We start from the raw sequence: 19,028 nt of genomic DNA, 5'->3' as shown, positions 1-19,028 counted from the left end.
ACAATTTAATGAAACATAGGATAAACAATTAAAATTCAATTTAATAAAGCATAGGACAAAACAACATAAATACAATTTAATAAAGCATATGTTAAAACAACATAAATACAATTTAATAAAGCATAGTTTAAAACAACATAAATACAATTTAATAAAGCATAGTTTAAAACAACATAAATACAATTTAATAAAGCATAGTTTAAAACAACATAAATACAATTTAATAAAGCATAGTTTAAAACAACATAAATACAATTTAATAAAGCATAGTTTAAAACAACATAAATACAATTTAATAAAGCATAGTTTAAAACAACAGAAATACAATTTAATAAAGCATTAGATAAAACAACATGAATATAATTTAGTAAAGCATAAGATAAAACAACATGAATACAATTTAATAAAGCATAGGATAAAACAACATAAATAAAATTTAATAAAGCATAGGTTAAAACAACATAAATACAATTTAATAAAGCATAGTTTAAAACAACATAAATACAATTTAATAAAGCATAGGATAAAACCACAGAAATACAATTTAATAAAGCATAGGATAAAACAACATAAATACAATTTAATAAAGCATAGGACAAAACAACATAAATACAATTTAATAAAGCATAGGATAAAACAACATAAATACAATTTAATGAAACATAGGATAAACAACATAAATACAATTTAATAAAGCATAGAACAAAACGACATAAATACAATTTAATAAAGGAAAGGATAAAACAACATAAATACAATTTAATGAAACATAGGATAAACAAAATAAATACAATTTAATAAAGCATAGTTTAAAACAACATAAATACAATTTCATAAAGCACATGTTAAAACAAAATGAATACAATTTAATAAAGCATAAGATAAAACAACATGAATATAATTTAGTAAAGCATAAGATAAAACAACATGAATACAATTTAATAAAGCATAGGTTAAAACAACATAAATACAATTTAAGAAAGCATAGGATAAAACTACATAAATACATTTTAATAAAGCATAGGATAAAACAACATAAATACAATTTAATAAAGCATAGGATAAAACAACATAAATACAATTTAATAAAGCATAGGATAAAACAACATAAATACAATTTAATAAAGCATAAGATAAAACAACATGAATACAATTTAATAAAGCATAGGATAAAACAACGTAAATACTTTTTAATAAAGCATAGGATAAAACCACATAAATACAATTTAATAAAACATAGGATAAAACAACATAAATAAAATTTAATAAAGCATAGGTTAAAACAACATAAATACAATTTAATAAAGCATAGGTTAAAACAACATAAATACAATTTAATAAATCAAAGGATAAAACAACATAAATACAATTTAATAAAGCACAGGATAAAACAACATAAATAAAATTTAATAAAGCATATAATAAAACAACATAAATAAAATTTAATAAAGCATAGGATAAAACAACGTAAATACAATTTAATAAAGCATAGGATAAAACAACATAAATAAAATTTAATAAAGCATAGGATAAAACAACATAAATACAATTTAATAAAGCATAGGATAAAACAACATAAATTCAATTTAAAAAAGCATAGGTTAAAACAACATAAATGCAATTTAATAAAGCACAGGATAAAACAACGTAAATACAATTTAATAAAGCATAGGATAAAACAACATAAATAAAATTTAATAAAGCATAGGATAAAACAACATAAATACAATTTAATAAAGCATAAGATAAAACAACATAAATACAATTTAATAAAGCACAGGATAAAACAACATAAATAAAATTTAATAAAGCATAGGTTAAAACAACATAAATACAATTTAATAAAGCATAGGATAAAACAACATAAATACAATTTAATAAAGCATAGGTTAAAACAACATAAATGCAATTTAATAAAGCATAGGATAAAACAACATAAATACAATTTAATAAAGCATAGGATAAAACAACATAAATAAAATTTAATAAAGCATAGGATAAAACAACATAAATACAATTTAATAAAGCATAGGATAAAACAACATAAATAAAATATAATAAAGCATAGGATAAAACAACATAAATACAATTTAATAAAGCATAGGATAAAACAACATAAATACAATTTAATAAAGAATAGGTTAAAACAACATAAATGCAATTTAATAAAGCATAGGATAAAACAACATAAATACAATTTAATAAAGCATAGGATAAAACAACATAAATAAAATTTAATAAAGCATAGGATAAAACAACATAAATACAATTTAATAAAGCATAGGATAAAACAACATAAATACAATTTAATAAAGCATAGGATAAAACAACATAAATACAATTTAATAAAGCATAGGATAAAACAACATAAATACAATTTAATAAAGCATAGGATAAAACAACATAAATACAATTTAATAAAGCATAGGATAAAACAACATAAATAAAATTTAATAAAGCATAGGTTAAAACAACATAAATACAATTTAATAAAGCATAGGATAAAACCACAGAAATACGATTTAATAAAGCATAGGATAAAACAACATAAAAACAATTTAATAAAGCATAGGACAAAACAACATAAATACAATTTAATAACGCATAGGATAAAACAACATAAATACAATTTAATGAAACATAGGATAAACAACATAAATACAATTTAATAAAGCATAGGACAAAACAACATAAATGCAATTTAATAAAGCATATGTTAAAACAACATAAATACAATTTAATAAAGCATAGTTTAAAACAACATAAATACAATTTAATAAAGCATAGTTTAAAACAAAATAAATACAATTTAATAAAGCATAGTTTAAAACAACATAAATACAATTTAATAAAGCATTGTTTAAAACCACATAAATACAATTTAATAAAGCATAGTTTAAAACAACAGAAATACAATTTAATAAAGCATTAGATAAAACAACATGAATATAATTTAGTAAAGCATAAGATAAAACAACATGAATACAATTTAATAAAGCATAGGATAAAACAACATAAATAAAATTTAATAAAGCATAGGTTAAAACAACATAAATACAATTTAATAAAGCATAGGATAAAACCACAGAAATACAATTGAATAAAGCATAGGATAAAACAACATAAATACAATTTAATAAAGCATAGGACAAAACAACATAAATACAATTTAATAAAGCATAGGATAAAACAACATAAATACAATTTAATGAAACATAGGATAAACAACATAAATACAATTTAATAAAGCATAGGACAAAACGACATAAATACAATTTAATAAAGGATAGGATAAAACAACATAAATACAATTTAATGAAACATAGGATAAACAAAATAAATACAATTTAATAAATCATAGTTTAAAACAACATGAATACAATTTAATAAAGCACATGTTAAAACAACATGAATACAATTTAATAAAGCATAAGATAACACAACATGAATATAATTTAGTAAAGCATAAGATAAAACAACATGAATACAATTTAATAAAGCATAGGTTAAAACAACATAAATACAATTTAAGAAAGCATAGGATAAAACCACATAAATACAATTTAATAAAGCATAGGATAAAACAACATAAATAAAATTTAAAAAAAGCATAGGTTAAAACAACATAAATACAATTTAATAAAGCATAGGATAAAACAACATAAATACAATTTAATAAATCATAGGATAAAACAACATAAATACAATTTAATAAAGCACAGGATAAAACAACATAAATAAAATTTAATAAAGCATATAATAAAACAACATAAATAAAATTTAATAAAACATAGGATAAAACAACGTAAATACAATTTAATAAAGCATAGGATAAAACAACATAAATAAAATTTAATAAAGCATAGGATAAAACAACATAAATACAATTTAATAAAGCATAAGATAAAACAACATAAATACAATTTAATAAAGCACAGGATAAAACAACATAAATGAAATTTAATAAAGCATAGGATAAAACAACATAAATAAAATTTAATAAAGCATAGGATAAAACAACGTAAATACAATTTAATAAAGCATAGGATAAAACAACATAAATACAATTTAATAAAGCATAGGATAAAACAACATAAATAAAATTTAATAAAGCATATAATAAAACAACATAAATAAAATTTAATAAAGCATAGGATAAAACAACGTAAATACAATTTAATAAAGCATAGGATAAAACAACATAAATAAAATATAATAAAGCATAGGATAAAACAACATAAATAAAATTTAATAAAGCATATAATAAAACAACATAAATAAAATTTAATAAAGCATAGGATAAAACAACGTAAATACAATTTAATAAAGCATAGGATAAAACAACATAAATAAAATATAATAAAGCATAGGATAAAACAACATAAATACAATTTAATAAAGCATAGGATAAAACAACATAAATGCAATTGAATAAAGCATAGGATAAAACAACATAAATGCAATTTAATAAAGCATAGGATAAAACAACATAAATACAATTTAATAAAGCATAGGATAAAACAACATAAATAAAATTTAATAAAGCATAGGATAAAACAACATAAATACAATTTAATAAAGCATAGGATAAAACAACATAAATACAATTTAATAAAGCATAGGATAAAACAACATAAATAAAATTTAATAAAGCATAGGTTAAAACAACATAAATACAATTTAATAAAGCATAGGACAAAACAACATAAATACAATTTAATAAAGCATAGTTTAAAACATAAATACAATTTAATAAAGCATAGGATAAAACCACAGAAATACAATTTAATAAAGCATAGGATAAAACAACATAAAAAGAATTTAATAAAGCATAGGACAAAACAACATAAATACAATTTAATAACGCATAGGATAAAACAACATAAATACAATTTAATGAAACATAGGATAAACAACATAAATACAATTTAATAAAGCATAGGACAAAACAACATAAATGCAATTTAATAAAGCATATGTTAAAACAACATAAATACAATTTAATAAAGCATAGTTTAAAACAACATAAATACAATTTAATAAAGCATAGTTTAAAACAAAATAAATACAATTTAATAAAGCATAGTTTAAAACAACATAAATACAATTTAATAAAGCATTGTTTAAAACCACATAAATACAATTTAATAAAGCATAGTTTAAAACAACAGAAATACAATTTAATAAAGCATTAGATAAAACAACATGAATATAATTTAGTAAAGCATAAGATAAAACAACATGAATACAATTTAATAAAGCATAGGATAAAACAACATAAATAAAATTTAATAAAGCATAGGTTAAAACAACATAAATACAATTTAATAAAGCATAGGATAAAACCACAGAAATACAATTGAATAAAGCATAGGATAAAACAACATAAATACAATTTAATAAAGCATAGGACAAAACAACATAAATACAATTTAATAAAGCATAGGATAAAACAACATAAATACAATTTAATGAAACATAGGATAAACAAAATAAATACAATTTAATAAATCATAGTTTAAAACAACATAAATACAATTTAATAAAGCACATGTTAAAACAACATGAATACAATTTAATAAAGCATAAGATAACACAACATGAATATAATTTAGTAAAGCATAAGATAAAACAACATGAATACAATTTAATAAAGCATAGGTTAAAACAACATAAATACAATTTAAGAAAGCATAGGATAAAACCACATAAATACAATTTAATAAAGCATAGGATAAAACAACATAAATAAAATTTAAAAAAAGCATAGGTTAAAACAACATAAATACAATTTAATAAAGCATAGGATAAAACAACATAAATACAATTTAATAAATCATAGGATAAAACAACATAAATACAATTTAATAAAGCACAGGATAAAACAACATAAATAAAATTTAATAAAGCATATAATAAAACAACATAAATAAAATTTAATAAAACATAGGATAAAACAACGTAAATACAATTTAATAAAGCATAGGATAAAACAACATAAATAAAATTTAATAAAGCATAGGATAAAACAACATAAATACAATTTAATAAAGCATAAGATAAAACAACATAAATACAATTTAATAAAGCACAGGATAAAACAACATAAATAAAATTTAATAAAGCATAGGATGAAACAACATAAATAAAATTTAATAAAGCATAGGATAAAACAACGTAAATACAATTTAATAAAGCATAGGATAAAACAACATAAATACAATTTAATAAAGCATAGGATAAAACAACATAAATAAAATTTAATAAAGCATATAATAAAACAACATAAATAAAATTTAATAAAGCATAGGATAAAACAACGTAAATACAATTTAATAAAGCATAGGATAAAACAACATAAATAAAATATAATAAAGCATAGGATAAAACAACATAAATACAATTTAATAAAGCATAGGATAAAACAACATAAATACAATTTAATAAAGCATAGGTTAAAACAACATAATTACAATTTAATAAAGCATAGGATAAAACAACATAAATACAATTTAATAAAGCATAGGATAAAACAACATAAATAAAATTTAATAAAGCATAGGATAAAACAACGTAAATACAATTTAATAAAGCATAGGATAAAACAACATAAATAAAATTTAATAAAGCATAGGATAAAACAACATAAATACAATTTAATAAAGCATAGGATAAAACAACATAAATACAATTTAATAAAGCATAGGTTAAAACAACATAAATACAATTTAATAAAGCATAGGATAAAACAACATAAATATAATTTAATAAAGCATAGGATAAAACAACATAAATAAAATTTAATAAAGCATAGGATAAAACAACATAAATACAATTTAATAAAGCATAGGATAAAACAACATGAATACAATTTAATAAAGCATAGGATAAAACAACATAAATACAATTTAATAAAGCATAGGGTAAAACAACATAAATACAATTTAATAAAGCATAGGATAAAACAACATAAATACAATTTACTAAAGCATAGGATAAAACAACATAAATAAAATTTAATAAAGCATAGGTTAAAACAACATAAATACAATTTAATAAAGCATAGGACAAAACAACATAAATACAATTTAATAAAGCATAGTTTAAAACAACATGAATACAATTTAATAAAGCATAGGATAAAACCACAGAAATAAAATTTAATAAAGCATAGGATAAAACAACATAAATACAATTTAATAAAGCATAGGACAAAACAACATAAATACAATTTATTAAATCATAGGATAAAACAACATAAATACAATTTAATGAAACATAGGATAAACAACATAAATACAATTTATTAAAGCATAGGACAAAACAACATAAATACAATTTAATAAAACATATGTTAAAACGACATAAATACAATTTAATAAAGCATAGGATAAAACAACATAAATACAATTTAATAAAGCATAGGATAAAACAACATAAATACAATTTAATAAAGCATAGGATAAAACAACATAAACAAAATTTAAGAAAGCATAGGTTAAAACAACATAAATACAATTTAATAAAGCATAGGACAAAACAACATAAATACAATTTAATAAAGCATAGTTTAAAACAACATGAATACAATTTAATACAGCATAGGATAAAACCACAGAAATAAAATTTAATAAAGCATAGGATAAAACAACATAAATACAATTTAATAAAGCATAGGACAAAACAACATAAATACAATTTATTAAAGCATAGGATAAAACAACATAAATACAATTTAATGAAACATAGGATAAACAACATAAATACAATTTAATAAAGCATAGGACAAAACAACATAAATACAATTTAATAAAGCATATGTTAAAACAACATAAATACAATTTAATAAAGCATAGTTTAAAACAACATAAATACAATTTAATAAAGCATAGTTTAAAACAACATAAATACAATTTAATAAAGCATAGGATAAAACAACATAAATACAATTTAATAAAGCATATGACAAAACAACATAAATACAATTTAATAAAGCATAGGCTAAAACTACATAAATACAATTTAATAAAGCATAGGATAAAACAAATTAAATACAATTTAATAAAGCATAGGTTAAAACAACATAAATACAATTTCATAAAGCATAGGATAAAACAACATAAATACAATTTAATAAAGCATAGGATAAAACAACATAAATAAAATTTAATACAGCATAGGTTAAAACAACATAAATACAATTTAATAAAGCATCGGACAAAACAACATAAATACAATTTAATAAAGCATAGGATAAAACAACATAAATACAATTTATAAAGCATAGGATAAAACAACATAAATACAATTTAATAAAGCATAGGATAAAACAACATAAATACAATTTAATAAAGCATAGGATAAAACAACATAAATACAATTTAATAAAGAATAGGCTAAAGCTACATAAATACAATTTAATAAAGCATAGGATAAAACAACATAAATACAATTTAATAAAGCATAGGTTAAAACAACATAATTACAATTTAATAAAGCATAGGATAAAACAACATAAATACAATTTAATAAAGCATAGGATAAAACAACATAAATACAATTTAATAAAGCATACGTTAAAACAACATAAATACAATTAAATAAAGCATAGGATAAAACAACATAAATACAATTTAATAAAGCATAGGTTAAAACAACATAAATACAATTTTATAAAGCATAGGATAAAACAACATAAATACAATTTAATAAAGCATAGATTAAAACAACATAAATACAATTTAATAAAGCATAGGATAAAACAACATAAATTCAATTTAATAAAGCATCGGATAAAACAACATAAATACAATTTAATAAAGCACAGGATAAAACAACATAAATAAAATTTAATAAAACATATGTTAAAACGACATAAATACAATTTAATAAAGCATAGGATAAAACAACATAAATACAATTTAATAAAGCATAGGATAAAACAACATAAATACAATTTATAAAGCATAGGATAAAACAACATAAATATAATTTAATAAAGCATAGGATAAAACAACATAAATAAAATTTAATAAAGCATAGGATAAAACAACATAAATACAATTTAATAAAGCATAGGATAAAACAACATAAATATAATTTAATAAAGCATAGGATAAAACAACATAAATAAAATTTAATAAAGCATAGGATAAAACAACATAAATACAATTTAATAAAGCATAGGATAAAACAACATGAATACAATTTAATAAAGCATAGGATAAAACAACATGAATACAATTTAATAAAGCATAGGTTAAAACAACATAAATACAATTTAATAAAGCATAGGATAAAACAACATAAATATAATTTAATAAAGCATAGGATAAAACAACATAAATAAAATTTAATAAAGCATAGGATAAAACAACATAAATACAATTTAATAAAGCATAGGATAAAACAACATGAATACAATTTAATAAAGCATAGGATAAAACAACATAAATACAATTTAATAAAGCATAGGGTAAAACAACATAAATACAATTTAATAAAGCATAGGATAAAACAACATAAATACAATTTACTAAAGCATAGGATAAAACAACATAAATAAAATTTAATAAAGCATAGGTTAAAACAACATAAATACAATTTAATAAAGCATAGGACAAAACAACATAAATACAATTTAATAAAGCATAGTTTAAAACAACATGAATACAATTTAATAAAGCATAGGATAAAACCACAGAAATAAAATTTAATAAAGCATAGGATAAAACAACATAAATACAATTTAATAAAGCATAGGACAAAACAACATAAATACAATTTATTAAATCATAGGATAAAACAACATAAATACAATTTAATGAAACATAGGATAAACAACATAAATACAATTTATTAAAGCATAGGACAAAACAACATAAATACAATTTAATAAAACATATGTTAAAACGACATAAATACAATTTAATAAAGCATAGGATAAAACAACATAAATACAATTTAATAAAGCATAGGATAAAACAACATAAATACAATTTAATAAAGCATAGGATAAAACAACATAAACAAAATTTAAGAAAGCATAGGTTAAAACAACATAAATACAATTTAATAAAGCATAGGACAAAACAACATAAATACAATTTAATAAAGCATAGTTTAAAACAACATGAATACAATTTAATACAGCATAGGATAAAACCACAGAAATAAAATTTAATAAAGCATAGGATAAAACAACATAAATACAATTTAATAAAGCATAGGACAAAACAACATAAATACAATTTATTAAAGCATAGGATAAAACAACATAAATACAATTTAATGAAACATAGGATAAACAACATAAATACAATTTAATAAAGCATAGGACAAAACAACATAAATACAATTTAATAAAGCATATGTTAAAACAACATAAATACAATTTAATAAAGCATAGTTTAAAACAACATAAATACAATTTAATAAAGCATAGTTTAAAACAACATAAATACAATTTAATAAAGCATAGGATAAAACAACATAAATACAATTTAATAAAGCATATGACAAAACAACATAAATACAATTTAATAAAGCATAGGCTAAAACTACATAAATACAATTTAATAAAGCATAGGATAAAACAAATTAAATACAATTTAATAAAGCATAGGTTAAAACAACATAAATACAATTTCATAAAGCATAGGATAAAACAACATAAATACAATTTAATAAAGCATAGGATAAAACAACATAAATAAAATTTAATACAGCATAGGTTAAAACAACATAAATACAATTTAATAAAGCATCGGACAAAACAACATAAATACAATTTAATAAAGCATAGGATAAAACAACATAAATACAATTTATAAAGCATAGGATAAAACAACATAAATACAATTTAATAAAGCATAGGATAAAACAACATAAATACAATTTAATAAAGCATAGGATAAAACAACATAAATACAATTTAATAAAGAATAGGCTAAAGCTACATAAATACAATTTAATAAAGCATAGGATAAAACAACATAAATACAATTTAATAAAGCATAGGTTAAAACAACATAATTACAATTTAATAAAGCATAGGATAAAACAACATAAATACAATTTAATAAAGCATAGGATAAAACAACATAAATACAATTTAATAAAGCATACGTTAAAACAACATAAATACAATTAAATAAAGCATAGGATAAAACAACATAAATACAATTTAATAAAGCATAGGTTAAAACAACATAAATACAATTTTATAAAGCATAGGATAAAACAACATAAATACAATTTAATAAAGCATAGATTAAAACAACATAAATACAATTTAATAAAGCATAGGATAAAACAACATAAATTCAATTTAATAAAGCATCGGATAAAACAACATAAATACAATTTAATAAAGCACAGGATAAAACAACATAAATAAAATTTAATAAAGCATAGGATAAAACAACATAAATAAAATTTAATAAAGCATAGGATAAAACAACGTAAATACAATTTAATAAAGCATATGATAAAACAACATAAATAAAATTTAATAAAGCATAGGATAAAACAACATAAATACAATTTAATAAAGCATAGGATAAAACAACATAAATACAATTTAATAAAGCATAGGTTAAAACAACATAAATACAATTTAATAAAGCATAGGATAAAACAACATAAATATAATTTAATAAAGCATAGGATAAAACAACATAAATACAATTTAATAAAGCATAGGATAAAACAACATGAATACAATTTAATAAAGCATAGGATAAAACAACATAAATACAATTTAATAAAGCATAGGGTAAAACAACATAAATACAATTTAATAAAGCATAGGATAAAACAACATAAATACAATTTACTAAAGCATAGGATAAAACAACATAAATAAAATTTAATAAAGCATAGGTTAAAACAACATAAATACAATTTAATAAAGCATAGGACAAAACAACATAAATACAATTTAATAAAGCATAGTTTAAAACAACATGAATACAATTTAATAAAGCATAGGATAAAACCACAGAAATAAAATTTAATAAAGCATAGGATAAAACAACATAAATACAATTTAATAAAGCATAGGACAAAACAACATAAATACAATTTATTAAATCATAGGACAAAACAACATAAATACAATTTAATGAAACATAGGATAAACAACATAAATACAATTTATTAAAGCATAGGACAAAACAACATAAATACAATTTAATAAAACATATGTTAAAACGACATAAATACAATTTAATAAAGCATAGGATAAAACAACATAAATACAATTTAATAAAGCATAGGATAAAACAACATAAATACAATTTAATAAAGCATAGGATAAAACAACATAAACAAAATTTAAGAAAGCATAGGTTAAAACAACATAAATACAATTTAATAAAGCATAGGACAAAACAACATAAATACAATTTAATAAAGCATAGTTTAAAACAACATGAATACAATTTAATACAGCATAGGATAAAACCACAGAAATAAAATTTAATAAAGCATAGGATAAAACAACATAAATACAATTTAATAAAGCATAGGACAAAACAACATAAATACAATTTATTAAAGCATAGGATAAAACAACATAAATACAATTTAATGAAACATAGGATAAACAACATAAATACAATTTAATAAAGCATAGGACAAAACAACATAAATACAATTTAATAAAGCATATGTTAAAACAACATAAATACAATTTAATAAAGCATAGTTTAAAACAACATAAATACAATTTAATAAATCATACTTTAAAACAACATAAATACAATTTAATAAAGCATAGGATAAAACAACATAAATACAATTTAATAAAGCATATGACAAAACAACATAAATACAATTTAATAAAGCATAGGTAAAAACAACATAAATACAATTTAATGAAACATAGGATAAACAACATAAATACAATTTAATAAAGCATAGGACAAAACAACATAAATACAATTTAATAAAGCATAGGATAAAACAACATAAATACAATTTAAGGAAACATAGGATAAACAACATAAATACAATTTAATAAAGCATAGGATAAAACAACATAAATACAATTTAATAAAGCATAGGGTAAAACAACATAAATACAATTTAATAAAGCATAGGATAAAACAACATAAATACAATTTACTAAAGCATAGGATAAAACAACATAAATAAAATTTAATAAAGCATAGGTTAAAACAACATAAATACAATTTAATAAAGCATAGGACAAAACAACATAAATACAATTTAATAAAGCATAGTTTAAAACAACATGAATACAATTTAATAAAGCATAGGATAAAACCACAGAAATAAAATTTTATAAAGCATAGGATAAAACAACATAAATACAATTTAATAAAGCATAGGACAAAACAACATTAATACAATTTATTAAATCATAGGACAAAACAACATAAATACAATTTAATGAAACATAGGATAAACAACATAAATAAAATTTATTAAAGCATAGGACAAAACAACATAAATACAATTTAATAAAACATATGTTAAAACGACATAAATACAATTTAATAAAGCATAGGATAAAACAACATAAATACAATTTAATAAAGCATAGGATAAAACAACATAAATACAATTTAATAAAGCATAGGATAAAACAACATAAACAAAATTTAAGAAAGCATAGGTTAGAACAACATAAATACAATTTAATAAAGCATAGGACAAAACAACATAAATACAATTTAATAAAGCATAGTTTAAAACAACATGAATACAATTTAATACAGCATAGGATAAAACCACAGAAATAAAATTTAATAAAGCATAGGATAAAACAACATAAATACAATTTAATAAAGCATAGGACAAAACAACATAAATACAATTTATTAAAGCATAGGATAAAACAACATAAATACAATTTAATGAAACATAGGATAAACAACATAAATACAATTTAATAAAGCATAGGACAAAACAACATAAATACAATTTAATAAAGCATATGTTAAAACAACATAAATACAATTTAATAAAGCATAGTTTAAAACAACATAAATACAATTTAATAAAGCATAGTTTAAAACAACATAAATACAATTTAATAAAGCATAGGATAAAACAACATAAATACAATTTAATAAAGCATATGACAAAACAACATAAATACAATTTAATAAAGCATAGGTAAAAACAACATAAATACAATTTAATGAAACATAGGATAAACAACATAAATACAATTTAATAAAGCATAGGACAAAACAACATAAATACAATTTAATAAAGCATAGGATAAAACAACATAAATACAATTTAAGGAAACATAGGATAAACAACATAAATACAATTTAATAAAGCATAGGACAAAACAACATAAATACAATTTAATAAAGCATATGTTAAAACAACATAAATACAATTTAATAAAGCATAAGATAAAACAACATGAATATAATTTAGTAAAGCATAAGATAAAACAACATGAATACAATTTAATAAAGCATAGGTTAAAACAACATAAATACAATTTAATAAAGCATCGGACAAAACAACATAAATACAATTTAAGAAAGCATAGGATAAAACTACATAAATACATTTTAATAAAGCATAGGATAAAACAACATAAATGCAATTTAATAAAGCATAGGTTAAAACAACATAAATACAATTTAATAAAGCATCGGACAAAACAACATAAATACAATTTAATAAAGCATAGGATAAAACAACATAAATACAATTTATAAAGCATAGGATAAAACAACATAAATACAATTTAATAAAGCATAGGATAAAACAACATGAATACAATTTAATAAAGCATAGGATAAAATAACATAAATACAATTTAATAAAGCATAGGCTAAAACTACATAAATACAATTTAATAAAGCATAGGATAAAACAAATTAAATACAATTTAATAAAGCATAGGTTAAAACAACATAAATACAATTTAATAAAGCATAGGATAAAACAACATAAATACAATTTAATAAAGCATAGGATAAAACAACATAAATAAAATTTAATAAAGCATAGGTTAAAACAACATAAATACAATTTAATAAAGCATCGGACAAAACAACATAAATACAATTTAATAAAGCATAGGATAAAACAACATAAATACAATTTATAAAGCATAGGATAAAACAACATAAATACAATTTAATAAAGCATAGGATAAAACAACATAAATACAATTTAATAAAGCATAGGATAAAACAACATAAATTCAATTTAATAAAGCATAGGCTAAAGCTACATAAATACAATTTAATAAAGCATAGGATAAAACAACATAAATACAATTTAATAAAGCATAGGTTAAAACAACATAAATACAATTTAATAAAGCATAGGATAAAACAACATAAATACAATTTAATAAAGCATAGGATAAAACAACATAAATAAAATTTAATAAAGCATAGGTTAAAACAACATAAATACAATTTAATAAAGCATAGGATAAAACAACATAAATACAATTTAATAAAGCATAGGATAAAACAACATAAATACTTTTTAATAAAGCATAGGATAAAACAACATAAATACTTTTTAATAAAGCATAGGATAAAACCACATAAATACAATTTAATAAAGCACAGGATAAAACAACATAAATACAATTTAATAAAGCATAGGATAAAACAACATAATTACAATTTAATAAAGCATAGGATAAAACAACATAAATACAATTTAATAAAGCATAGGATAAAACAACATAAATACAATTTAATAAAGCATACGTTAAAACAACATAAATACAATTAAATAAAGCATAGGATAAAACAACATAAATACAATTTAATAAAGCATAGGTTAAAACAACATAAATACAATTTTATAAAGCATAGGATAAAACAACATAAATACAATTTAATAAAGCATAGATTAAAACAACATAAATACAATTTAATAAAGCATAGGATAAAACAACATAAAATCAATTTAATAAAGCATAGGATAAAACAACATAAATACAATTTAATAAAGCACAGGATAAAACAACATAAATAAAATTTAATAAAGCATAGGATAAAACAACATAAATAAAATTTAATAAAGCATAGGATAAAACAACGTAAATACAATTTAATAAAGCATAGGATAAAACAACATAAATAAAATTTAATAAAGCATAGGATAAAACAACATAAATACAATTTAATAAAGCATAGGATAAAACAACATAAATACAATTTAATAAAGCATAGGTTAAAACAACATAAATACAATTTAATAAAGCATAGGATAAAACAACATAAATATAATTTAATAAAGCATAGGATAAAACAACATAAATAAAATTTAATAAAGCATAGGATAAAACAACATAAATACAATTTAATAAAGCATAGGATAAAACAACATGAATACAATTTAATAAAGCATAGGATAAAACAACATAAAAACTATTTAATAAAGCATAGGGTAAAACAACATAAATACAATTTAATAAAGCATAGGATAAAACAACATAAATACAATTTACTAAAGCATAGGATAAAACAACATAAATAAAATTTAATAAAGCATAGGTTAAAACAACATAAATACAATTTAATAAAGCATAGGATAAAACAACATAAATAAAATTTAATAAAGCATAGGATAAAACAACATAAATACAATTTAATAAAGCATAGGATAAAACAACATGAATACAATTTAATAAAGCATAGGATAAAACAACATAAAAACTATTTAATAAAGCATAGGGTAAAACAACATAAATACAATTTAATAAAGCATAGGATAAAACAACATAAATACAATTTACTAAAGCATAGGATAAAACAACATAAATAAAATTTAATAAAGCATAGGTTAAAACAACATAAATACAATTTAATAAAGCATAGGACAAAACAACATAAATACAATTTAATAAAGCATAGTTTAAAACAACATGAATACAATTTAATAAAGCATAGGATAAAACCACAGAAATAAAATTTAATAAAGCATAGGATAAAACAACATAAATACAATTTAATAAAGCATAGGACAAAACAACATAAATACAATTTATTAAAGCATAGGATAAAACAACATAAATACAATTTAATAAAGCATAGGATAAAACCACAGAAATACAATTTAATAAAGCATAGGATAAAACAACATAAAAACAATTTAATAAAGCATAGGACAAAACAACATAAATACAATTTAATAACGCATAGGATAAAACAACATAAATACAATTTAATGAAACATAGGATAAACAATTAAAATTCAATTTAATAAAGCATAGGACAAAACAACATAAATACAATTTAATAAAGCATATGTTAAAACAACATAAATACAATTTAATAAAGCATAGTTTAAAACAACATAAATACAATTTAATAAAGCATAGTTTAAAACAACATAAATACAATTTAATAAAGCATAGTTTAAAACAACATAAATACAATTTAATAAAGCATAGTTTAAAACAACATAAATACAATTTAATAAAGCATAGTTTAAAACAACATAAATACAATTTAATAAAGCATAGTTTAAAACAACAGAAATACAATTTAATAAAGCATTAGATAAAACAACATGAATATAATTTAGTAAAGCATAAGATAAAACAACATGAATACAATTTAATAAAGCATAGGATAAAACAACATAAATAAAATTTAATAAAGCATAGGTTAAAACAACATAAATACAATTTAATAAAGCATAGTTTAAAACAACATAAATACAATTTAATAAAGCATAGGATAAAACCACAGAAATACAATTTAATAAAGCATAGGATAAAACAACATAAATACAATTTAATAAAGCATAGGACAAAACAACATAAATACAATTTAATAAAGCATAGGATAAAACAACATAAATACAATTTAATGAAACATAGGATAAACAACATAAATACAATTTAATAAAGCATAGAACAAAACGACATAAATACAATTTAATAAAGGAAAGGATAAAACAACATAAATACAATTTAATGAAACATAGGATAAACAAAATAAATACAATTTAATAAAGCATAGTTTAAAACAACATAAATACAATTTCATAAAGCACATGTTAAAACAAAATGAATACAATTTAATAAAGCATAAGATAAAACAACATGAATATAATTTAGTAAAGCATAAGATAAAACAACATGAATACAATTTAATAAAGCATAGGTTAAAACAACATAAATACAATTTAAGAAAGCATAGGATAAAACTACATAAATACATTTTAATAAAGCATAGGATAAAACAACATAAATACAATTTAATAAAGCATAGGATAAAACAACATAAATACAATTTAATAAAGCATAGGATAAAACAACATAAATACAATTTAATAAAGCATAAGATAAAACAACATGAATACAATTTAATAAAGCATAGGATAAAACAACGTAAATACTTTTTAATAAAGCATAGGATAAAACCACATAAATACAATTTAATAAAACATAGGATAAAACAACATAAATAAAATTTAATAAAGCATAGGTTAAAACAACATAAATACAATTTAATAAAGCATAGGATAAAACAACATAAATACAATTTAATAAATCAAAGGATAAAACAACATAAATACAATTTAATAAAGCACAGGATAAAACAACATAAATAAAATTTAATAAAGCATATAATAAAACAACATAAATAAAATTTAATAAAGCATAGGATAAAACAACGTAAATACAATTTAATAAAGCATAGGATAAAACAACATAAATAAAATTTAATAAAGCATAGGATAAAACAACATAAATACAATTTAATAAAGCATAGGATAAAACAACATAAATTCAATTTAAAAAAGCATAGGTTAAAACAACATAAATGCAATTTAATAAAGCACAGGATAAAACAACGTAAATACAATTTAATAAAGCATAGGATAAAACAACATAAATAAAATTTAATAAAGCATAGGATAAAACAACATAAATACAATTTAATAAAGCATAAGATAAAACAACATAAATACAATTTAATAAAGCACAGGATAAAACAACATAAATAAAATTTAATAAAGCATAGGTTAAAACAACATAAATACAATTTAATAAA

This window comes from Phyllobates terribilis, unplaced genomic scaffold (genome assembly GCF_046119375.1).
Source record: "Phyllobates terribilis strain yellow unplaced genomic scaffold, ASM4611937v1 Scaffold_8__6_contigs__length_399053987, whole genome shotgun sequence".
Taxonomy (NCBI): Eukaryota; Metazoa; Chordata; class Amphibia; order Anura; family Dendrobatidae; genus Phyllobates; species Phyllobates terribilis.
This window is presented reverse-complemented; position numbering follows the sequence as displayed.